We start from the raw sequence: 25,499 nt of genomic DNA, 5'->3' as shown, positions 1-25,499 counted from the left end.
CTCGTGGCTTTCCAGCACCAAACAAATGGCAGCCCGGGGGTACTTCAAACACGCCAGGTCCCCAAGTGGGCCATGATGTCCAACGCCAGCTGGTCAGGACTCAACTGCAGGTTGCTTTTGGAGCTCTGAGATGCCTGCTCGTCACCTAGCCATTAGCAAATTCTGGCCTAATTCGATTATCTCTGGGCTATGCTGGCCACTGAAATCCTGGTCAGTGTAGAAAATGCTCTTCTGCTCCAAAGAAATGAAAATGAGCATGTCAAAAATATCACATGTATGCATGTATGCATGCATGTATGTAAGGATATGTATAAACTTTCCCTCTGAGAGCCGTGTTGAGGATGGAAAGGTTTACAGGCCCTGCAACGGAGCAGTGCTGTCAGGCGAGAGGAAAATAAGAAAGTGCAGCAGCTGCAAATCCTCATACAACATCTCACTTAAAATGTCATGTGTGCTACTTGGTTTAAATTGTCACCCCTCCAGCAACCACAAACAATGCAGAAACAGCAGATGTGTTTTCTATTTAGAATTAAACAGTTTATCTCAACCACTGTCATTGTTACAGAGGGAAAATAAATAAATATCCATGTTAATGTAAACTTCAAAAGGTACTTTCTGGCATGAATGGCTATTCTGAATCCAGATTTCACTGAGAAAACTAGGATTTGACTACAGATTTTTTTTTTTTTTTTTTTTCCCAATAGGGATGCTGGCAGCTCAGCATGTAGTAAAACTTAGACTGGTCAAAAAGATTTTTTGGCCAGATATAGCATCCAATAACTCATGTCATTTAGACTTACTGGTCCAGAAAATTTAAGTAAACATCATAAATGTCTTTTGTTACTAAACTTTCCATTCAAACATTTTGTTTAACTCTTTCTTAATGGAGAATAAAGATGACATTTTGGGCATATATATTTACCTACGTGGTAATCCTAGAGTCACCACATTGGGATTCAAAGATTTGCCACAGTCTCAGCCTAGGCAAGCACTCAGCAAGAAAAACAATAGCTGGTGTGAGCATGTTCTCCAGAGAAGTTAAGCTAATGATGAATTTAACCTTTAGAGGTCAAGGTCAATTTATTGTACAACTATAAGTTTTAGAAGTCTATCGCTTTGTATTTTGTAGGGGCAAGCAGCATCTTAAGCAAGAGTGACTGTATGAATAATATTGGATCCTTTTTTATTTTTAAGAGCAGATGCTATTTGTAAAGGGTGTTGTTGAGTGATATAGTTGGGATAGGCCTTTAGAAAATACAGTCTTTTTGTACAAAAAAGCAAATGTACAGCTTCATTTAGTCATCGATGCCCTTTTACATCGATGCTTACATTTAAGATACAAAACCAAAGCAGAACTCTGTCTAGTTGCGAAGATATTTTGACTAAATGAAGCTTGATTTGTTTCCACAGCCCAAGGAAGGTTCCAAAGCTGAATACCACTGCGTTCTTCTTTGTGTGTGACACGGCCTTCACCAATACCTTTCTTGTGTTTGATTTGCCGCCAGTATTTTAAGACCTCACCAGCCAGCTTGTTTCCAGATTTTATATTTTTACAAAGAGTTTTTTGTCTTTAGGCAAGCAAACACACAAATGTTCCTGTTACTCTTCCTGCCTGAAATGGGCAGAAGAAGGGTACATGTGACCAGCAATAAGCTGTAAAGCCTTAACTGCCAGTAGTTACTTTATGGTCTTGTAACACGTTAAATTCAATGCTTGTTTCTCCACAATTGTCGCAGTCCTGCAACTCTGCAGGACTTCTAGGTAGTTAAGTAGATGTCTGCAGACTATGCAGTCACCAGGACAGGCCCAAAGTCACTGTTAGCATTTCAGAATGGCTACGAGCTGAAGAAGACACTGTGTAACACATCATCCTCCAGGGTCCCTGTAAGAAAGGAGCATTTTGAGAGCTGCATGGCTTCCCAGTGGTTAAGGCCAGAAGGGATCATTAATTCATCTGGCCCAGGGGCTGACCACAAGCACACGATCGAGATTCATCAGTATGAAATCTCAGCAACCCTTTTCACACTACAGAGAGCTGATCTAATTCAGCTGTCCTGTCCTCAGACAAGATCAGTCTCCAGTGTTTGGGGGGAAGGAATAGGAAGCCCTCCCTCTGGACAAGATGACAGGCAACCTGGACTAGGTGGGTGTTGCAAAGGGATTCCCTCCTCACCTCTCTAAGCAATTACCTCTAAATGTGAGATTAAATCACAGCCCTAGATTACTTTAATATAGTGGTCAATATAATTTCTGTGTGTGAGGTACAAGCACTTTACCTTCTCAACTGACTCCGTAAGCTATCCTGAGGAGAGGTAACATGTGAGTAGGTGAGGGTAGAGCTGGCTTCAAAGAATCATGTTTCTGACCTCATCACTGGTACACGCTTGCTGCAGTAAATCTGCAAAAATGAGTGAAATCCTTTGGAATGAAAGCATCAAGGCTTGGCTGGGCATTGGACATCTGTGTTAATGATTTTCTGCCAGCCTAGCCAATGTGGGCATCACAATTTCTTCTGTCTGTCTTGACTCCTGTTCTGGTTTATATGACTTGAATATAGATCAGAAGGACTTTTCCAAATGTAGTATTGCACTTACACAGTTTTTCCAGAGCAGCAATTCTGGATCAACATTCCTGAATAATCCCATGAGTGGACAATTTTAATGTGCAATAACAATATCTACATGTGGAATTACACAGAAATAGTTACTGTGTTCAGTTTCCCACCTGCATTTGTGCCAAGCTAATTTTCAAGTGTAAATGATCCCTAAGAGGTTACATACTTACCCAGAGGAGGAAATACATTCCTTTATTATAAGACTGAACTTAACCAATTGAAAAAACATGTAATGCAAATGGAATGGACAGAAATCTGTTACTAAATGGGAACTGAAGAGCTTAATTAAGTGCATCACTGAACAACTAAAGCCTTTAGTTCTTAATATTGGTTTGACTGTTCATACCCATGAGCATCAATAAAGTCTCCCAGCAGCTGGATCGTATATTTACATATATAACCTGCTCCTCTGAGCTATAGCTTGGAAATATTTTTTCTGATATATATTAATATTATTCTGCCTCCCAGGCTTTAGTTATTGACTAAAGTGTGAGTGAAAGGAGACTGTGGAAATTACAACTAAAGAGGCAATTTATTTATTTTTTAAATGCTTCTGCACAATTTAAAATTGATTTGTGGTAACCTGGACACTTGAGCAGATGAATTTAAAGCCAGTATAATTTTCTTAATGCTTGCTCTTATTTCAGACAGCCTTATTTGAAATAGTTTTAGGCCATCACTCTTCAGGGATCTTGAGGTCAGACCAAGAAACCTTCCAAAGCAATAAGAACTTCATACTAAAACAATGCTATCAGATAGGAAAAGTAAATGCTAATGTTATCTACATGTCAGAGAGCATGGATAAGTTCTTACAGCATTGCTCTGGCAAAATGGATTTGCTTCCTTGCTACGGAAATCATGCTATTGCTATTAGTCTCAACAGAAAAAAAACCAGATTCTGACTCAACTATTTCTGTTTATTAAAGGGAAAAAAACTTTTAAGAGTTAGAAAATAAGTAACAGCAAATAATCTGATTTGGTTCTTTTCCTTTTTGTGAGCTGCCTAGGAAAAGAAAATTATTTGTTGAGGCTATTTTATTTTCTTAGCTTGTTTGCTACTTTGAATTATCCAATTATTTATGCCTCATATAAAGCTTCTTTGAAGTATTTAAGCTGTGTTGATAACATTTATTCTTACAGAGATCGTACCAAAGTTTCACTGTCTTCATTCAATGAATAACTCTCAGACTCCTGTTTCCAAGGTTGACACAATCAAATATGCAGTGTACTTGATTATGCTCTGATATCAAATAAAACATCTAATGTTGCCTTTATATCCTTTTCTCAGTGAACATGGATGGTAGCAAATTTATTCAGCAGAAAAAATCGTGACCATGAAGTTGGCCAAACTTAATCTCCAATTAATTCGGTTTTATCTGAGTGTCTACACAAGCAAAATAATTGGTAGTAAGTCTGTAGCTCCAGGCAGTACTCCCTCTGTCTCAACACAGGGCATATGCCTCTATGCAGGTCAACCATGTTTTGTTGAAGTCATGCCAAATATATAAATGTACCTATGAGGCAGACTTTAGGAGTATGACTATTCAATTTCAGCTTTTATTTATTTTATATTTAATAATTTTACCTATATTTTAAAACAGATAGAAGTATTAGGATTCCTGAAATGCCTTCTCCAAATCTTTTCTTTCCAAGAAGTGACTGTCTTAAAGTAAGGGCAAGAACTGCTTCACCCCTGCAATGTTATTTCTCAGGAATCACAGGGTGAAACCTTTGCTTTCCACCTGGGAAGACAGGCTCTGCAGCCTCATGCCAATATTGAAATAACTGCTTAAAATTCTGATTTCTTCTGAATCCTGCACCCTGACTCATCTCGCAGTCTCATCCCTAGTTTCAGCCCTCAGTATCTCCCTTTTAGGGACTCTAAGCACCCCTCCCTGATAGGGCTGACAACAGCCATCGCACTCCTCACTAGCCTCTGATACCCACAGGAGTTTTGCTCAGGAAAAGAAATTTCCCTTACATTGAAATGGCTGCCCAGACAAGCCAGAGAGTGTGGAGCCCTCTGCACCTGTAAGCAGTGGGAATGAGGCAGGATAGCAAGTGTTCAGCAGCAGCAGTCACAACTTAAGAGCATACTGGGTATCTATTCCCTCCTCCTAAAAAGGCAGGGAACTTAATTTGGTTCTGATTTCCTTTACAGACAATTTTAAATAAATTAATCCAGACATCTTCAGAGCTCTTTTTCCTCGGCTGATGATGGGAAACAAAAGTATCATGGCCATCTCTGTCTAACCACTTGCCCTTATCACAGTAAAATTACTGGGTTTGCAATGGAGGAAAATGTTCTTTTTGAGAAAAGGGAAGACAAAAGGACTTGGGGTAGGTGAAAGTAGGGAAGAGGAGGAAAGAAGGAAAGACTTTGAAGACTAACATTAAAAAAATGTTCATTGTAGGAGGTGAAAGCCAGGGATGATGCATATGATGATGTTACTTGCCACCCTAAGAGTGATGCATGGTTATCAAATTATCAAATTGTGTCAAATGACCAAATTAATTAAACTCCAGTGTGGCACAGGGATACTGCTGGGATGGTTGTCTTTTGTGACTTTGGCATCTCAGGGTCATTAAGAAACCCAAGACAACACCTACATTTTCCTGAGAAGTTCTTTCACTGATGAGCACTCTATTTTGACTGCTTAGATTGAAAATAAAAGAATTATTATTGCTATTAAACTATCATGTCTCTCAGAATGAAGGTAAGCTTTGCTTGAATTTCTTTCAAAATATGGATGGAAAGAGAAGGAAGCTCTAGCTGTGAACGGTGAAAAAAGGAGCTGCCTCAGATCTCATTCAAGAGAGGAAAGAGTTGCCTCCTCCATCTTGGCTTTCTAGTGGCTGCTGCAGGTGAGTACGGGGTTGTTTGACACTAACTGCGGGTAGTTTGCTATGGGGTTTTCTCATTGATTTGTCCATTCCCAAACCTTTTAGGGCATCTTCCAGCTGATGCACTTTGCACATACTTACAGATGCAGTTACATTTAAGAGATGATAATATATAACTAGTGCAGCCGTAGACCTTCATCTTACTCCGCTTACTATGTGGTCTGACTGTACTTTTGTTCCTCAGCACCTGGCAAGCCATCGTCACTACAGGAAACATTAGCAACAGCCACATCAGTTATGAGAGATAGGTATGGTGTTAGGATGGTGTTTGCTGTCTCTGGTTTATGCAGGAAAGTTGGTCTCAAACTGAATTTAGAAGTATATGCAACTAATGAGCATGACAATGGAATTAAACATTTAGACTGGTTGGCCTGACTGGATTTTTTTCCATAATGAAATGAAGAACTGTAATTGGTTTTGTTATCTGTGTGGTTCAAATTTTCATGGCTGCCGTTACCAACTATCTCATCCAGGGTATGGCCATGATCCTCGGTATATTTTTGGCTGGGGTACTGTGCAACAGACCGTGGGGTACCAGATATCTATGAACCAAGAGCTGAGTCAAAGTATGGATCCTTGCAGTGACTTCTCTGGTCTGAAAATGCTTTTTTTTCCCGTTTTTAACATAAAGATCCTCTCATTAGAGCCAGTAAAATCTTGGAAGAGTGAAAGAAGTGCTAACTCCCATCTTGATTACCTCTTCGGCTTTAAGCTGGAGCACTCCAGCTGGGGTAAAAGGCCTGGTCAGTGTCCTGCCTTCAGAGCTCACTGGAACCCGTTCAGTTTTTTAAAAGCTCGGGCGAAAATACTGTTTCATTGCAAATTAGACCACTGAGGGACACAAAAATGATAAGATGAACTTCTGACTTTGACTGAACCTGGAATACTTATCTCCCACACCTCTATTAATCTCCATATGTTATTATTAATTTCACTGTTCCTTTATATACATAATGTTGAACATTAAGTAGCATCATTAATTAAAAGCTAATGAAACCAATGACATTTCATACCCTGCACACAGTTATCTGCATAAGAATGACTTGTTATTTCTCTGTGCATATGAAATACAAATCATCTTTCTGCCTGGGTAAAACAGTCAGGGACTCAACAGTACAGACCTCCGTGAATTGGCATGGAAAATGAAAAGGAAGGGCAGAGAGGCCAGAGGAAGTAGTCCGGTGGTGTTTAGTCACAGCGGCAGCAGCCATCCCACAGGAAGTATCTCTGGCCAAAAGGGAGAGGGGTGGTCCTCTTCCACTGCTCTGACCCTTGCAGTGTTGCAGACCTGTCTGCAGGGTGTTAGAGCCAAGGAATATGCTGCTCAAGAAGGCCTGAGACATTAGAGCAAAGCAGTGAATCACAAACAGCGACTGCATTTGCACTGGGCAGCAATCCTCCAGGCTTGGTGCTGTCTTTGAGGGGACTGACATGATGCAGATGGACAGCAAGCAAACAGCTTTCAAAACTCTGATCGCAGCCAGCACTGCAAACTTCACTGCTCCTTCAGTTCACCATGATTTCTTCATTGCAGCCTCCCTTCTGATTCAATCAGATATCATATGCTAACCAAGCAAAGAATTTCTGCTTATCACTTACTAATACAGCCAACGTTAGACACAACAGTCGGCCAGATACAGATAGCCACTTCCAACAAAACTCGACCACGGGCTTTGCCCTGCACTTAGAAGGAGGAGGATTCTTCTGTAATGTAGCAGGGCCAAACTAAGTCTGTGTTTGGTTTTTAAAAGGAAAGCAAAATTATGCAGATGTAGAATTTTGGGAGGCCAGATGGATTGTATCTGGAAGTGTTTATAATTTTTAATATTTTGAAACCAGATGTTGATGCACAGACATTGCTGGTTGCAGCCATAGGAAGCTGTGTTAGAAGGACACTCTCTAACCTTTGTTAAGAAATTACAATGTTTTGATCCAGTTAAGATCAACTATTAGCACAGAACTGGCCAACCACTGCTGTAAGCCGTTAAAAAAATAGGAAACAGATGCTCAATAGAAAGAAAGCTATCAGCCATAGCATTCCTGATCTTTTCATAAAATGTAAACTTAAATACTTTACGTGTCCTTTAATGAACTGCTATGGAACAACTTTAGTAGTCAAAACATTTCACAAGATTACACAAATGCAATTTGTCATTTATTAATATTTCCACAGAAGTGGTGTCCCTGGGAAAAAGGGCACAGAGGTGGCACATACCAGGTGATAAATGTAAAGCGTTTCTCTGACAAGAACTCAACGCAGATCTGATACTCATAAGACTGATGGCATTTTGATTGTAAGAAAGCAACAGCTTTTATCCCTCAAATAGACTGTGGCTGCGGGGGAAGGAACAACCATATCTACATTATGTGGCAACATCTATAACTGTTAACAAGTATATGATAATTGATCATATTTGCAGGAAGGACAACCACAGCAGGGCTCAGAAACTGTGAACGGAGTAGAGATACTGCTGTTGAAGCCCGCTCTGTTGTTACATTGAAGGATTAACTCTGCTTTTCAGGTTTTTTTTCACTGTCTTGCAAAGCTAGGCAATCTGGTCCTGCCCTGTTTTCCTAGCTGAGAATGGCGATGAGTTGCAGGCCCATTCTCCTGCAGCACCTGCCACCCTCCTTAGAACTGTGACTTCTGTGTCAGAGAAAGAGTGGAGCTGACCAAGACCCTGGAGTAAGTAAATTCTCTGAGTTCCCCATGTCTTCCTTTATTTCTGTAAAATGGGGATAATAATGCTTCCTAGGTCACTTTAATACAGACCAATAATGGCAATCATTGCCAAGTTGCTTTGAAATTTAGTGGAGCCAAACCACCATCCTTTCCTTCAAACCACATTATACAGATTGACTTGCTACTTCAAGCAAATTAGACAGCTGTATCCTCATGGGGATCAACACAAGCAAGTTAAAAATGGAAAGACATCTTGAAGGTATTTCTTAATGCACTCTGAAAACTGAGGCAGAATGATCCTTCCTTACAGCAGGGCTTTTTTGCAAAACATTTCTGAGAAGCACTCAAATTGCTGCCTGTCCTGCCCACTTTGTGCTCTGCCTATGCTCTCGCAGGTTGGGGAACAGTCTCAAGCAGGCAATGGGACGGACGAGGCAATCATCTCATCTACATGGTCCTTTTGGGTCTCCTTCATCATCTAAATGGCATGGGGGACAGGCAGACTCAACACTCATAGACAGGACTGAACATAGTATAAAGTGATTTGAGATAGACTTAGGTTAAATATCAGTAGAAGGGAGTTCAGAATAAGATTATTTGTTCTCTTTCTTGGCCATGTAGGCTGGGCTCAGTTACCGTAGTCCTTGGCCATTTGTACCTTAGGTAACTATCCCAAGGTAACTCAGGCCCTCCATCCTACAGTGTAATCACGGGACGAACTGACCACTGATGTACCCTACATCTAATGGAGGGGCTCTCAGAGCTGCTCTCTTGTTGTGAATCGTCCCGGTTGATTCACATTTTAAAAATGCAGTTTCTCAAACAGAGCAGCAGTAGTTTGTTAAAAAATTGGACTCAATTGCTGCACAACTAAAATAACACTCCCCAAGTTCTCCCCCCTATTTAGCACAGCCTCCATCCAGTGTTTATCATACAAACTCAGCACAACCACAGACTGGATTTTTTTTTTTTCCTTTGTCTTTTCCCCAGATTAGATGTGATGTGCACGTGGGGCAAAGGGAGGGGATACCTCCTTTGTATGTATTTTAGCAACTAAATAGTTTAGTCTTTTGTTCACAAATGAGCTGCTGCTTCTCTTCTCCCCGTCCTTGTTTTTGGAGACTATCCCACATTTCAGCTCATGCTAACCAGAACTATATTACATCTGGCACTGTCCCTGCGATTGCTCAGGCAGCTGGAACAAGTTAGATTGCATTGTTTCCTATGACTTCCCCTTGCATATCAGTTGCCATTACTCCACCTCTGCTGGAGCACTTTTCCATCTATATTCTCTCCTTCTGTTCTCTGCAAACTGCCAGAAGTTTTCACCGTTTCTTCGTTTCCACTGTGAAGCACATAGAAGGCCAAATATCCAAAAGCAGATGCTAACAAAAATATAGTATAGCTTTTGGACCAAAGCAATACAGATTACAATAAAAGCTACTGTACTACTGCATTTGGGCCTATCCCTGTTAAATATGGGCACTTCTCTTTCCTGAGGGAGGACAACGTGAGATGCTTTTCAGTCATTCTTTTTTTAGTTTACAAATCTGAACATTTCCAAACAGTGGCCTAAACTCCAGGTCCACTGTTCATGTAAAGCAGTGGTGATATTAGCAGGAAGGTTTTGGCAGGTGATAACTTTGCGAGGAGAAGCTCCCGAGGATCCCTTTCCTTATATGAAGTGTTCATTGTCTCGTGACTGCTGATGTGAAGCTATATGTCTGTAAATCCAGTCTGGGTAAGCCACCTTCTCTGTCCTCCCTGAAAGCTGGGAATGAATGAGACAACTGATTCTGTTTCTGTGATGAGACACAGCCACTAGTTCATGTTTTCCTCGTGCCATCACATGCAGCTGGCTCTTTCCCTGCTAGGTATGCCTGCTAGCCAGAGGCTGGGCCCCAGCCTGGGTGGGCTTTGCAGCAGGTGCTGCCACCATTCAAGTTATCATTGCCCTGTGGCGCTTGTCTAAAACCACTTCGTCACCCCACTTCACACCTCTGAATTACATTTTTCCCTGGCAACCCCGTGAGCTGTGGGCTGGAGGTTGTATTTTCTAATTGCGATCATTTATGGTTACAAAAGAAAGAAGGCATTGCATTTGATGTAGCATGGGTAATGTGGAAGAGGTATACATTTTTTATAAAGTACAGATACACCCTAGCCATTAATTTGTGGCCCAGATTTGGATTACTATTGTTTATTTGTTAAGTGCCAACAATGTGCTCAGAGCTGTAGAAGACTCGAAATGAAGACAATCCCAGCCCTCAAGAACTTGGATCTGAGATTCTCCAAAAGTCCGAAGAGGGTTTAGATTAGGTGTTCCAGTTCAGGCTCATCCCCCCTTATGAAGTGGTGTTGAAAAAAGCCAGAAGCTTAATAAATAATTGTTGCATTTTCTTGTAAAAATGTAACATTTATTGTAAATGACTAATTTTTCTAATGAATATTTTGGAAGTGACATCCATGTGGAGGAACTATATATTGCAATAAATTGCACAGGAGTTACCTGATGTTTCTGGGAGCTAAGGAGAATCGAAACTCTTGGCCAAGATGACGAAAAACTGTCAGACAAGCCAGGGAGTGAATGCCAACATGGTGTAATCTTAGGCATCCATTAAAGGTTTCAGGCTACATTATCTGTGTAAGTGCTGGACAGACATGGACTGAGGCACCAGAGCCTATTAGAGCAAATAAATGTTAAGGCTGTGAGAACAGCAAAACTCATGTGTTGATATACATTGGGAACTGAGGATCTCTCTCTCTTTCTAGCCATTCTGCCTAAAAAAAAAAAAAAAGAAAGAAAAGATGCATGAGAAGAGTGACCTACCCTTTCCTAGTGAAGTACAGAGGAAGGTCAGGAAGGAAGAAGTTAACTTTCTGGTGGGCATGGTTGGGCTTTAGCATTCAGTTCTTTGCCCAAAGCACCTCAATCCTGTGTACTACATTGCTCATGTGAGAAACGAAATCCGCAGCTGTAGCAAAAAAGTGGCACACAATGTATATGTGCAGCTTTTACCTTCCCCTAAACTTGCACCTCTGTTCCTGTGGGATTCTGGGCCTCAAACACCTTGCATTTAATGTGGAAAACACTCACAGTAGTTGACAGGAGGTGCACATTTATTAGATGTGTAACCTGCTTTAACCAGAAGCAAAGCCCTAGGTATTCTAGCCTTAAACAATCTATTCCTCATTACTGCTCCCATGACAAATAAATCCAGCTGACACATGTGGCATGATCTGAAGCCCAGGGAAAGTTCCCATTGATTTCCATGCCTTTTAGATCAAACCATCACCAGCTAGAGAGAATTACTTAAATTTTAAATAAGAATTATTATTAAAAACAAAAATCCATCACTGTTTTGTACATGTCAGGGGAGAAAGCAAACACCTGTTCTTGGTAATTTTATTCCAAGTTTGTGTGAACATTTTGTTCAGCTTATTTTTCCTCCTGTATTCCCTTGTCTCCCCATCTCCCCAAACCGGTCACCTCTGATGTTGCATTAACATAAGTAATCTCTGGGTGGAAAAATTACATTCCATCGCAGATGTCTCTAGCCTGAAGCAGGGTGAGTGACACACCTGTGTACTAGCCCTACTGCGTTGTTTAGTGTGGATAATAAATGAGTGGACGTGATTTGTTCAAGGAATGTGTACAATTACAGGAAAATACTGTAAACCATTCAAAAGCCTTTCCACCGGGGCAGGTCCTGCTGTCTTTACTCAGACAAAATTCCCACCACTTTCCTATCTAAACACAACCTTATTTGTAGTTCAGGTTTATCGTAGGCAGTCGGAAGGGAGAGGAGAAGGGGAGAGAGGTGTTGCTAGTGCTGTCGTGCTGAGAATCTGGTCTGAGCTGGAGCTAAAGAGTGGTATGACCCCTGGTGCTTTGCCTGGGAATTACTGCCCTTCAGCTTAGCACCAAACTGCACTTCCCCCGGCGTCCCACAGACCGTCCGGCGGGGTAGAGCAGCGACAGGCACAGGGGCTGTAGGCACAGGCAAAGCAGACGCGCTTTGGCACCTCGATCTCCCAAGCTTTGGTGTGCTTCACTGGGAATGGTATTTTTAACAGCTAAACGTAAAGGCGCATGAATTTCTGCTGATTTCTAGCACAGATTAGGGTCCTTTCGGAGGAGAGAATTACGCTATTGCCTCCTTTAAATGCCTTCCTCCTTCAGGAAAGTGGTCCAGGTGCGTGGTTAGAGGGTGTGGGCGTGAAGAGGCACAGGCGCTTTACTGATTTGTGTCTACCCTGCTGGTAATGGTGGTGCCAGGTATGGCCTGTAACAGCCTCAGTTTTCGGCTACAAACACTTCCGTATGCCTCCCAAGCTCCCTGCTGCATGTGGGCTTGTCTCCCTGTCTCATCTCTCCGGCTCACTGTGCTAACTTCTACATCGGCCCGCGACCGCTTCGGGGAGCGTGACCTCCCACCGCTGCCTGCGGCCAGGTCTCAAAAATCACCCTGCAGCCAAAACGTGAGTGTGAACCAGCCTTGGGGCCCCAGGAGCCTTACCTGCCCGCCCCCCCCGCCACCTTCCCCGCAGGAGCATCCCCAGGAGCTGCGGGCCCGAGTGCTGGGGCAGCAGGAGCGCGGTGTCGGGAGATGGCAGTGTCTCCCCGCCGATGGCAGTGTCTCTCAACCGGCAGCCAGAGCAAACACAGCCCTGGCAGCACAAACCGCAGCCACAGCGAACGTTCGGCTCGTTCTCCCCTGACATATGCTCACCTGCGCCTTTGTAGAACCTGTGCTTGATAAGCTGGAGCTGGAGGAGCAACCTGGTGGCTGGAGGCTGGGGAGCAGCAGCGGGACCAGCCTGTGGCACCCGCTGAGCTGGAGTGATGAGTCTTTGCTTTGCCGCGTAGCGGGACATCGCTCCCTCTTCTCCAGCCTTCAGGCTGCCTGCCCGCCCTGCTGCCGCTGCCCCCGGGATGGGGCCGAGGACTGGTTGCTGGAGCCCAGGGGCCCTCAGCTCCCTGCTCCTTACGCTTACCAGCCAGCTGGGGCTGGACCTACACAGGCTCAAAACCAAGCCGAAATGATTCCTTCTGAGCTCTGTGCTGGTGACACCGGTCTCCTCGAGGTATCGATTGTCAGACCAATGCAGAGAGCTTTGGAAATTCCCCTGAGCCGCTGAGCTGAAGACAGCAATTGCTGCTGCACGGGGCACAGAGGAATGAGAAGCTGGCGCGAGGCAGGTGGGCACACAAACCTCCTGGTTTTTGCAGCAGGCAAAACGCAACCGGTTATAAGTACTACATACAACCAGATAGACGCTTGAGCAGCAGAAGTTTCACATTCCCATCCAAACCTTCCCATAGTTCAGGTATTGAGAATCACAGTTTCAGCAATTGCTGCAGTATCTGCTTAGGATCAGCCTATATGAAAAAAGGGGAAATGTGGACAAATAGCATACCGTAAATATTCAGGGGCTTCACTATTCTAGGCAAGAACAATCGCATAGCTCTTCACCTGTTACCCATAATGGTTTACCTCTGCTACCACAGGCTGAGTGATAGGAGAAATAACTCATGTTTTTCTGGGGGGTTTCAATGTGAGGCAGAAAGGGAGGCTGGCATTCTCCATCTCACACCAGCTCATGGCTGGAGAAGACAACTGCTTTCCAGCAGCACAGCAGTTCAGGAACAGCTCATATCCTGACTGCTGCTGCAATAACCGCTGTATGGATCTCAAACCCTGATCTGTACCAGCCCCCAGGCCTGTCCCAGCTGTGCTCTGTGCTTCTCCCATCCCAGTTTCATCCCCAGAGCTCTTTGTGCACCTGGTTCAATTCGGCAGTGAGGAGGGACCATGCTTCCCTACCTCTTCTTCTCCCTTAGCATCTCTCCTCCCTTAGCCGGTCCCATGTCACATACCCTCCCCTGCACCCCTCCAGGTCCCAGGAACTCCCAGGGTGAAGGCAGGAGTGTCCCTGGGACCGTCTAGTTTCTCTTTTCTTTAACAACAACAAAGCTTTCTGCAAAGATATTTCCTTCCTTTCTGGAATTATTTTTCAAAAGCAGGAAATTTATCTCTGGATTTGACTTTTTTATCGGTCACTTTTCTCTCCCCAGACTTTTCAGGACTCTTCCACAGATAGTCCAAATCACCTTTGAGAAAGAGAACTGGCATTTTCTGACCAACATTAGTAACTGTCTATCTGTGGCTACTAGCCTGCCCAGAAGGTGAATGGGTGCATTAGTTAGTGCTTCCATTAATGGTTTTTTTGGTGTCTGAGATGGTGAAGCATTTCACAAAATCCTGTGCTGGAGTATCATTTTATTAAGATCAGTTCTAGTTCCAAAATGAAAAACTGTAATCTGCTTGCCATTTGTGTCAACTGGTTTGTGTCAGGGGCTGAACAGTGGTGAGGCCAAAGGATCTAGGGACCCTTAAAACATTAATATGAAACTTGTATGGATGTCTTCCATTGAGGCAGTTGTTGAAAAGTTTGTTATATCCTACAAATACAAATTCTGTCCTATGTTTCAGAACATTTATATTTCTGCTATTACCAGTATGTTCCAGTCAGCTCCCAGAATAAAATGGGCAATGGAAAAACATGGCAACAACTAGGAATTTTTTAAAGGAACCCTGGAAGGATTGCCATTGCAACACTGTAGCCCATATTGGTTTGCTGTTCTTTCTACCATTTTTACCAAAATGCTGAGTAGTAGAAAAGACTTCAAGAAGTCACTATAGGTAGAAACCTTTGGAGAAGAGAGGCATTCAGTAGTACCCTATTTTTCAGGAAATGAATACATCTAGCCTCCCATCTCTCCTCAACCCAACAGATGCTCTCGATCAATTGAACTGAAGTATGCCGAAAGATGTAATAGCACTGGCAAAGCCTTTTGGAGACCATCAAATACTCTGAATAATGCTATGACTAAGCCTATTATTTAAATGGCTGAGGTCCAAGGAATTTGAGGGTATCAGATACCTACGAGGTTGGCCCACCAGCTCCATTTCACTTGCTTTTCCTAGAATGGATCAATACAGAGAAAATTGGTGACCTCAAACAGGCATCTAAAAGAAGACAGGGCCACAGCTTGCTTAAGGTTGCTGGCAATTTGTTTTGCACAAAGCCTCTCTATGAGGAAAAGCATGGGAATGCTGGTTCTTTTTTTAAGCCAGGGAGAGTGCAGGAACATTTTGCAGATAGCTGAATTACCCACTGTCAATATGCTATGACCTCAGTAGAAAGGAAATTCATTCAGTGAAAATACTGTTTTTCTCCTGGCTTCTTTGAAAATCCAGTCCTGGCTCCAGAGATCTTACGGAAAGTCTCCTGGGAATGTCTCTATGGCCAGCTTGTTGCCTTGTTAAGCACGGGGTGATAAAGTTACAGAGATCCCAATCTGCCCATTTATCTCTGCCTGTTCTAACATGTTGAGAGCTGGAAAAGCCTCACACGCTGCAGGGTAAACTCTTTGGACCACACTCCTGTCATCTCCGAAGGCTCTTTCTGTTAATTCTGTAGGCAACAATAGGTCTGGTCTGTTTTGCTGATAAATTATGCGATTTGTCTGAGACATACATTTGGCTTACAGCAGAAGCGTTTGCCTAGCTGAGAGGCGTACTGTAACAACAAATGTACTTATTGGATTGTCTACCATCATTGCAGTCATTGTCTTCCGGCCGAGGCCAAATGTTACGGTGCACATGTCTCCCCTCATCTCTCAAGCAAATCACAAGACGGCTTACACAACTCTGAGAAAACTTCACTGCAGATAGCACGCTATGGAGCTGACACTTCGGTAATGTTACACATGTGTGATCTCAGTTTATTCGATGACCGTCAGCTTTAGAGATAGCAGTTCCAGGAGGTTTTCTCAAGTAACTCTCAGACACTCGCTGCCTCTCAGTAAATGGGCCATGCAGCATAATCTTCTCTTCAAATGGCCTCCAAAACATTATTGCCACATACTAGGGAGATGTCCGACTAGTCCCAAAGGTGGACTAATTCCCAGGCAAAATGGATTTTTAATCCCTCAACCCCCAAACTTGCTCAACCATGGTAAAAAGGTTATCCCTTGGCATCCCTCAAACTTAGACTGTAAGGGCCATCATCAGATGCTAGAATTCTGTTTAAATCTCTGGATGCGATGTTCTCGATTGACTGGAAGCAGCTAGTGCACACACCAATAGAGAGAAATGGCTAGCATTGTTTTTAAAAGGAAAACGATAATCCTGAAATAACACAAGTGCTTGATAAGAATTAAGTAAGAGAAAGATAATTTTTAAGGCACAATAGTTACAAAACAGACTAGAAATTGTGTTAGGGATTAGCAACAAAATAAATTGTAAAAATACTGTGGGAAGAGAGATACTCCATCAGCAAGGGGCAGGAAAGAGTGAAATATCTAAATGTTGTTTCAGCTATCCCAGGCATCTTTGCTGAATGCACAGCTATACACTACAGAGTATACAACACAATTAACCTCATGAAAGGTGGGAGTAGGAGGAAGGGGCCGGGAAAATTACAGTGTCACTGCCAAGTACTGCTACCCTTTTCAGACATGCCATGTCCACTTGATAGAAGTAGACAATAATTACTGTTATTTTACTTTCCCTCTATTCCTTCTTCCTTCCCCATAATATTGTGCAGGCAATACAAAATAAAATTGAGAGAATGAATTCATAACAGAAGGAGATATGTTTTCAAAACAGTTGTAGCTGACTTGTAATTTTGACTGCCAAGTAAAGTTTTGAGGGAAAGAGCATGACAAGTTTCAGAAAAGACTGAGGTTTTAGATGATGAGTAATGATACCATCAATTCCGTCAGTGCAGCTTGTTAGTTATACAAGTTGCCAGCCTGCTTTCTTAAACCAGTGGCTGCTGAAAGACTGGAAGAAACTTGTTCAAGATGGGGCACAGCCTCTTCATCTTTCCCGAAAGTTTTTCCTTTTTCCTTGAAATACCTGGTGCTGGTCCCTGTCAGAGACAGGCTAGACCTGGTGGACAGTTGGTCTAACTAGATCTGATATGGCTTTTCATAAAACACGTGGCACTTACCTAAGTTCTCCTGAATAACTTTGGAAGAAAGACCGAAATGACTTGCACTTGTGAAAGCATCCAGACAGCCTTGAAGCAGGAAAACCCCCAAGGTGGGACAAGCTTTGAACATCTGGGCCGCAGCACACTGCAAGGAGCTGGTGAGGGAGTGCAGCTCTCAGTATTGCTGGCCCTGGGTTTTAAGCCACTGAACTGGCCTTTCACTCATCTCGTTGCTAGGCTTTGTCCCTCATTAGAGATGGTTGTCTCAATGGACAATCGATGTAATGATTTCTGTGTTTTTAAGAGCAGTCACAGAAAGAGTCTTTTGCAGGGGAGATCAGTTTATCTGAAGAAATGGCTGCAAGTAGGCAAGTGGAGAGTGGCTGTTCCCACAGGTACACGTTTGGGACTGCCAATGGTGCTCCAAGCATCTACTTACATCTGTAGAAAACAAGGCAGTCTTCTTTTCTTTGGTCAGCCTTATTACACCGAAGCAGCCAAACATACGTAAATGAAAGTGGCTTTTCCAAACCAGGCATTAATGTTACATAGCAGTAAGCTGCTGTGAAAGGGGAGGTATGTGATCAGCCATGGAAGGGTAAGCTGGACCATGAGAAAAGCTCTGCCTTGAGAAGTAATCTACACACTGAAAACCACCGAGTAACTCTGGGTTAAGTACAAAGGTGGAGAAACAGGAAAGAAACATATCAGCCAGCATCGCATTACAGAGTCTGCATGCTCTGTTTTTCAGTTTGCTGTTTTTAATGAAGCAAATATCAACACGTTTATTTTGTTCCTGACTGTTCTAATAAATCCCAACAGTGTGACTAGAGTTCTGGCTTCTTTGATTCATTACGTTATCCTGAAATCCACAGTGATAAAAGCTCTGAAAGCGTTGCCTCTCCATATAAAAAAGCATCATGGAGACTGTGTATTTACTACTGTGAGAGCTGCGAAAGAAAATTTAATGGCAAAAAAGGCTTCCAGTTACGAGGCTAAGAGTATAATGGGATGATTTAGCATGACAATTTTTTCTTGTAATACATCTCAATATTGAAACCAGTGTTTACCAGAGATAAAGAGGTTCACCTTCTTTTAATTCAGAAATACGCTGAAACAATGTAATCCCCTTGTTTACACACCTCATCCTCTGAAAACCATTTAAAAGGAGCTATTGTCACAGGGTCCAGTGGCTGCTTTCTACAGCCAGATGTTTTGTTCTATGGTGTTATTGCATCACTGCTATTGCATCACTGCAGAGATCACTATTGCAGAGTCTTCATAACAGAGACAAGATTCCTCTATTAAGCCCATTAGCCAGTTAGTGTCAGCTGTCTGTAGCTTTGCATACTTGAATGCAGGAGCTGCTGGCTCTGAGATCTACAGGTGCAAGAAAAGATATTAAGGTTCAGTACTACCAGTGGAGTTACAAGGAAGGTTGACATTAGCCTCCAGCAAAGACAGCCAGCTGAAGGAAGTAAGCGACCACATTTGCTCCAGTTGTTTTCTAGCATAAAACCACAGACTAGGGTCTGATGGTGGTTCAGCAGGAGGGGGAACAAGAGATGGCTACCAATTAAAGATATATATTCTACCTACCTCTATGAGAAGTGGTTGAATTACTAGATGGAAATTCAGTATCTCCTTCAGCAATTCCTCTCAGAAACCAGCATGTTTTTATTATAGACCTATGGCAATCTCTGCACATGGAACAGAATAGAAAAGTTCAACAAGGATGAAAGAAGTCACATGGGGCCTTGGCCAGAGAAGAATAGATATTGGATTTAGCAACAGTTAAGGGCAGAGAGATGAGGTTAGTCTGGGACGTGTGATTCATGTCCTGCCATGCTGTGCCACATAAATCACTTAGTGCCTCCGTTACCTGTGTGTTAGAACAAAATAACAGTGCCTTTCCACTCAGTAGGGAAGAATCAAGCTGTGCCTCTCTCCCTGAAAGCTCTCTCCCTAGGTTTGCTCAGTAGTAGAGCACCACATCTCTTGATGGGGAGTCCCATGAAGGTCTTCAGCTTGTTGGGAAACTGGAGGATTTCCTTTTTATGGTAATTTAATACAAAGGCAAAGAAAAGACAGGAAAAATTCTGGTTGTTAAATACCAACCGTTAAGATTCTACCTGCCTACTCTGACTGCTCTTTTCTACATGATTTGTGAGAATAACCATGCTGGGACCCAGCAGTAAGCAAATGTGCCAGAAGAAGGCTAAACTCACCCATGCCAGTAATACCTCTGAGCAGACTTCTGTGAACATGGTGATGGGTGATGGTGCCTTTCAGAGCATGGGAACAACTGATGTGTAAGAGGTAAACACGATAGTTCCCTTGCAGAGCTACATCCAGAGGCTGGGGTGTTCAGCCCAGCTGCAGTGAGGTAGGAGCTGGGTTGGGAAACCACATATAAACCATAGCCTGGCAAGCGTTACTTGCCAAAGGGACTCTGCTGTTATCCACTTTAATGGAAATGACTGAATCCTCCTGTTTTTTTGCTGAGATGCACATGTGACCACTGACTTTACAAACTAGATTAGCAGATTAAAAAACTTACTTCTCAAGAAGCAGCTGTCATAAACCTGGAGGTTCCCGTCACCTACATCGCTGCCGAGGATGGGACAGGTGTCTGTCCTTTAAAGAAAGGATCTCAGGCAGTGTGGACACTTCTCACTTGGGCGGTAATGCTATTTAGTTCCATGGACTTCAGTAACAAAATGGCTAGCAGTGCATATGGAGCTGGGAACTGCACGGCTGAATGCCAGAGAAAATGTGACAGTCCACCTGTGTGCACTGCACCTGCCCCAGTGGCAGCGCTGGCAGCTGGCCTTCAAAATGAAGAGGACAGCTGTGACCCAGGAGCCCAGCAAGAGTCCAGGCTTTCTGCTTCCAGCTCTTTGCAGTGGGACCAGCAGCATGAAAGGGACCAGCAGCATGAAAGGGACCAGCAGCACTTCTGTGGTGGGACCAGTAGCACAAATGGGATTTGCCTGAGCAGCACGAGGGGGCTGTAGATGTGGTACCCACCTGCCAGTGGGTTTGCTTTGCTCCATCCACACTGCCACGTGCCTGGGTGCTGACTCTTTCCCTACATGTGCCCCACTGCTGCGGCTGCCAGCAGCAAGGGGGGAGGCCGCTGCGGTACATTATTTATGGTGAATTTGGGCTTATTATTGCATGGCATTCCAGCACACAGACTCCACAGCATCTTGTGGGGAGATTGCTGTGTGATGAATAGACTGAGAAAGGCCAGGCAAACGGTATTATTTTAACACTACATAAATAAGTTTTTTTTCTTTTAACATTAAAACACCTGATTTCCTTTAACGTTGTAAACATGTCACTTTATTAGGTCTGGGAGAGCTGATGAATTTAAAGTCATTTTCAGCAAACAAGTGGCAGCCTTTCTGCCTTTTAAATGGAGGTGAAGGAAAGAAACCTTTATCATGAAAACATATGGAGGAATAAAAGGGACAGAAGAAAGCTGTTGCCCACTCTGAAGTTTCCTATAGAGAGGGGAAGAGCCACCCAGGTGATATTGGTGGAAAACAGTTAGAAAATGGGGGAAATACAGGATATAATCTCCTTGAAACAGTTGGCACAGTCTCTGTGTTTTGTAGCTAATAAATTTAGCTTTCAGGAGGAAATTCAAATAAGTTGCATTTACTAGTTTTTAAGAATGAAAATGAATGCATTAATTATATACAATGTTACCATCTGCTAAAGGAGGCAATTTTGGCCAGGGCTTGGCAATTTCTTCCCGGACGTGAAGTTTAAAACCAAGGCTTTTCAACCATAAAATTACTGCCCTGTAAAAGGACAGATAAATGTCTAAGCAAGCGCCTCATTACTGTCAGAGCAATGATTTGTTGTTTCATTTTACTGTTGTGTTCCTGGTTATTAGACTGAAGGTTGAGTCAGCCTTTCCATTATAAATAAACTGCTTTTAAGGAACTGCAGTTTAACCAGAGTAGAAAACTCACTGTGAGCATTTAGGTAAAGTAAAAAAATAAAAATACTAGCAAGTGCTTGGATACCCTTTGGGCTGAGTGGTTCTTGACTTCTTGAGGGCCAAAATTAGGTGTTGGTTTTTTTCTTTTCCTCTGTGAATAGGTTCCTCCCAGCCAGGACCCCTGTTCCACTGAGAACCAACTTAGTCTAAGGAGGGTGTAAAAACAACTCAGAGGTAATCAGTCAAGCACTGGGAGCTGCACTCCTTGCTCCCTGGGGGCTAGCCCCAGGGGTGATGCTGCCTGGGTCATTGCTCTCTTCCTACTGGGATGGTGGCAAGTGAGATTGTGGTGGGCAAGGCGAGGGGCCGGGTGAGTGGGGTGGGCACCCACCTTGAGGAGGGACCTGGGCAGGTTAAGCTCTTTCTCCTCTCAATTGCCTGTGGGGCCAGGGTGGCTACGCAGCCTCTGTTTTGGCCACCAGGCAGTTCAATGTTGAATATAAATATGTTCTTCATCAAGACTATTGAGGGCTTGTGATCAAACCCTCATTTTAGCTCCCAGTGAGTAACAGGAGAAGCTGGGCTTTGCTAATTACCTTACCTCCATCAGCTGCCATGTGTCAGTGGCCTGTGGTGATTGCTGAGAATTGGATCGCATTTCATAAATCAGTGTGCATATGCTGTTTGAACAGCCCCCCGCACTTGGCTCCATTCTCCTCCCTCCCCCATTTTTTTTATCCTTGTTTTGTTTTGCTTTAAGTATGAGTGATCATAAGGCACAGATGTCATTAAGGGTTTCTGGTAAATACCCCTTTGCATGGGCTGCAGAAGTGTAATACATGCTCCAGTCACGGCTTGTACCATAAACCCAAATCAAACCAAAAGCTTTCCATGTGAGAAAGTTAGCATTTGAAGCTGATGCACTCTTGTAAGGATAGCATTATAGGCTGCTCATGGGATATGCTGGTGACGTACAGGCAGAGGTGTCCCATGGCACCAAACCTCCCCAGCACAGAGATGTGTGGCCTTGCTCTGGCAGAAGAGCTGCTCCTGGGCAGGCTGGTGAGGGCGGCAGGGACAGCCTGTGAAGACCTCACCCTCCCTGAACAGGGCTCCTGAATAAAGGGGATGGGATCAGGTACCATAGGGGTACACCAAGCTACACTAACAGCCTCTACACCCTGCAGCTAAAACAGGAGCAAAAATGCATTTCATTGTTGCTATCTCATTTCCTGCCAGCAGGAATGAGTTGTGTGTGGAGGTAATAAGCCGGCAGCTTGACCAGCACCTCCAGTCACGTCTGAAACCTTTCTGATGCAAAGTGCAGCCTGATGTTGACAGGTCAGGACTGTCTGAAGGAGGCGGCACAGAGAGCCATGCAGGACCAGGAGCCATCCTGCCACCAGAAACAACAGCTTTTATGCTGAAGCAAGTTTCACAGAGCAATATGCACACATTTGTCATCACTGGGACAGCACTCTGCATGGGTGAAAGAGAATATTCACATGTTTTTAAAAACCACACCCAGAAGATATCCATTTCAGTCTGTGTTCACTTCTGCCCATTCCCACCAAATAAACTGTTTATTCCAGGAGAAAAATTTTATATATATATATATATACACACACAGATAAATAAATGAAAACCATCTTCTTAGCCCATTAGTGTGTTGCAATGGCAATGGATTAAATCAACTGCAGCTGATGGTTACTAAGGTTTCACCATAACAGCTAACTATTTCCTGGAGAATTAATTTATTTAACTTTCTGCATGTGGCAGACATCATGAGGCTGTGAATTGCCATGCCCTCATGGGTTGCTAAAAGCAAACAGCTAGGTCGCCAAATGGCTGGGATGGCTCTCACGCATGCAGGTGGCACTTTCCAAATGGCCTGCTAGCTTCTCTGCTGAACGCTCAGATCTTGCCGCCCTGGAGGCGGTGCAGGGCACGAGGATGATCTTGGGCACGTGGGCATTTCGACGGGACCTCAGGCCTGCCTGGTGCCTTGGGGCAGGCGAGGTGCTCCTCTCCAAGCTGGCTACGAAGGGGCTGGGAGTGGGGCTGGAGGTGGGATGGGGATGGGGCGGGTGGGCAGGAGGCATTCATGACGGGCAGGAGGCAAAAAGGTATGGCCACGCCTGTCTCAGCCAGAGATCAGGAGTTAGACCTGCTGAGACCTAATCTGGCAGTTCTCCAGCATCAGGTTTAAGATGTGCTGGGACCTCTTCATAGGCTCTGGGTAATTTGGGCAGCAGAAGAAAACGCCGCGTGTCCCTCTGCTCTTCTGCTTGCAGTTACATCTCTGTGTCTCCTCCTGCTAAGACTTGTCCTCTTCCACTAGGCTTATACCATTAATGAAAATCATGAAGACCTAGAGATTTGCCATTGTGTTGCAGTTTTTTGAGCTATACCTCCCCTCCTTCCCCATTTTGGGCGCAGGTGCCCGGGTGCTGGCTGCGGGGGCCGCAGGGCAGCCTCTGTGAGGAGGGGCTGGAGCTGCCCCGTGCCGGACACAGCAGGTCCCAGCCCCTTCCAGCGGACCCACCGCAGGGCACGGCTGAGCCCCACAGCCAAGATGGCGGTGCCTCAGGGAAAGCGTGTGCAAGAAGGGGCAGAAAACACCACACCGGCAGGGGAGCAGGGAATAAAAAGAGTGAGAAGCTGCAGAGGGAACGCCAAGGCCAGGTGAGGAGGAGGAGCTGCATGGTGGAGCGGATAGCCACACCGCAACCCGTGAAGGACCCCGTGCCAGAGCAAGTGGACATTCCCTGAAGGAACTGCGGCCTGTGGAGAGGAGCCCACACTGAGGCAGAGGAGGAGCGTGAGGAGGAAGGAGCAGCAGAGAGGAACCGCTGTATACCTACTGACTGTAGCCACCATACTTCCCCATTCCACCTGTGCTGCTTGTGGGACGTAGAGGAGTTGGCAGTGAAGGAGTGAAGCTGGGCATGGAATGGGGGGAGGAAAGGTGCTGTTTTAATGTTTGCCTTTTTGTTTCCCACTAAACAATGCAGTGATTAAATATTTATTTTAGTCGGCAATAAATTATCTTTCTCCAGGTGGAGTCTGTTTTCCCTGTGACAGTAATTGCTAAGCGATCTCCCTGTCTTCATCTCCACCCACAAGCTTTCTCATTACTGTTCTTCCTATCTCCCCCATCCCACTGAGGGGAGGAGTGAGCAAGCGGCTGGGTGGGAGTTTGGCTGCCAGCCAAGGCTAACACACCACAATCCCCCAAAAAACCCTGCAAAGAAGTCCTGCTGCTAAGTGCCAGGAGTTTAATTGGCTCTCCAGGAGGCTCACAATACTAGACACAATCTCCTTACACCAACCCAGCAAACTGTACTCAATGCATCAACCCCAAATCCACAAAGGGACACATCCATTCTGTGTGCTTCTTCTACAAACCCCTTATGTTTATCTTTGTGCACAAACCTTTGCTGCCAGTTTTCTGCTTCTGCTCCCACCCTGGAAGGACAACTCTGCTTGCCTTGCGTCTTGCTGCTCTGCAAAAGCATATGGCATCTCCTGCCTGCCTGCTCTTACATGACTGACAGTTGCTCCCTATCGTGCTGGCTTTAAACAGCGGCAGAGGGAAGTGTTTGCAGCCCTGCCCACCAAAGGGAGAGTGGCACATCTGGCTGGGCTGCTGCTTATGGCTGGTCCTCTGTGTGCATCTTGTTCTCCTACAACCCCATTATCCCATGTGGGCAGGAAGGCAGGGCTGCAGGGACTCGCTCGCCTCTGCGGCCCATGTACCATAACACTGCTGGTGCCCTCCTTCTTTTTCCTGCAAAAGCTGTAAGCAGCTGCAACACTTGAAAGCGCATTTGGGATCCTAGCAAATTCACAGTCAGCGAAGGGCTGCAGCTGCAATAAGATAACAGAAAGGTGTCAAACCAGAGAGAAACAAGGAAGCAGAGAGATCAGCCTGCAAAAACCCATGGACCAGAGTTGGTGGGGCAGTTGGAGGGGGTAGCTGTATGTGGTAGGAATTCAGAGCACAAAGAACACAAATAAGGCTGTGCTGTACAACAGGAGAGATACACACACACTGTCCAGGGAAAATACCCTTTCTGGTTGCTGGTCTTTTCCCATGTCTTGTCTGCCCCCCTCACCCTGCAGCCAACTGACCAACTAACCACAGCTTCTCAGTTGCTAAATCCTTTCCAGGAAGGTTTCTTTTTCCAGAACCCTTCACAATGGGCATAATGGTTTTAGTGCTAGTAAAGAGGGAGACTTTTTTTTTTTTTTTCATTTCTTCTTCCCTTATCTTTCACTTTATTTTTTTTTTTTCTGATTTCAGAAACATTCCTCCTCACTATTGGACCAAACGA

Source organism: Harpia harpyja, chromosome 4 (genome assembly GCF_026419915.1).
Source record: "Harpia harpyja isolate bHarHar1 chromosome 4, bHarHar1 primary haplotype, whole genome shotgun sequence".
Taxonomy (NCBI): domain Eukaryota; kingdom Metazoa; phylum Chordata; class Aves; order Accipitriformes; family Accipitridae; genus Harpia; species Harpia harpyja.
This window is presented reverse-complemented; position numbering follows the sequence as displayed.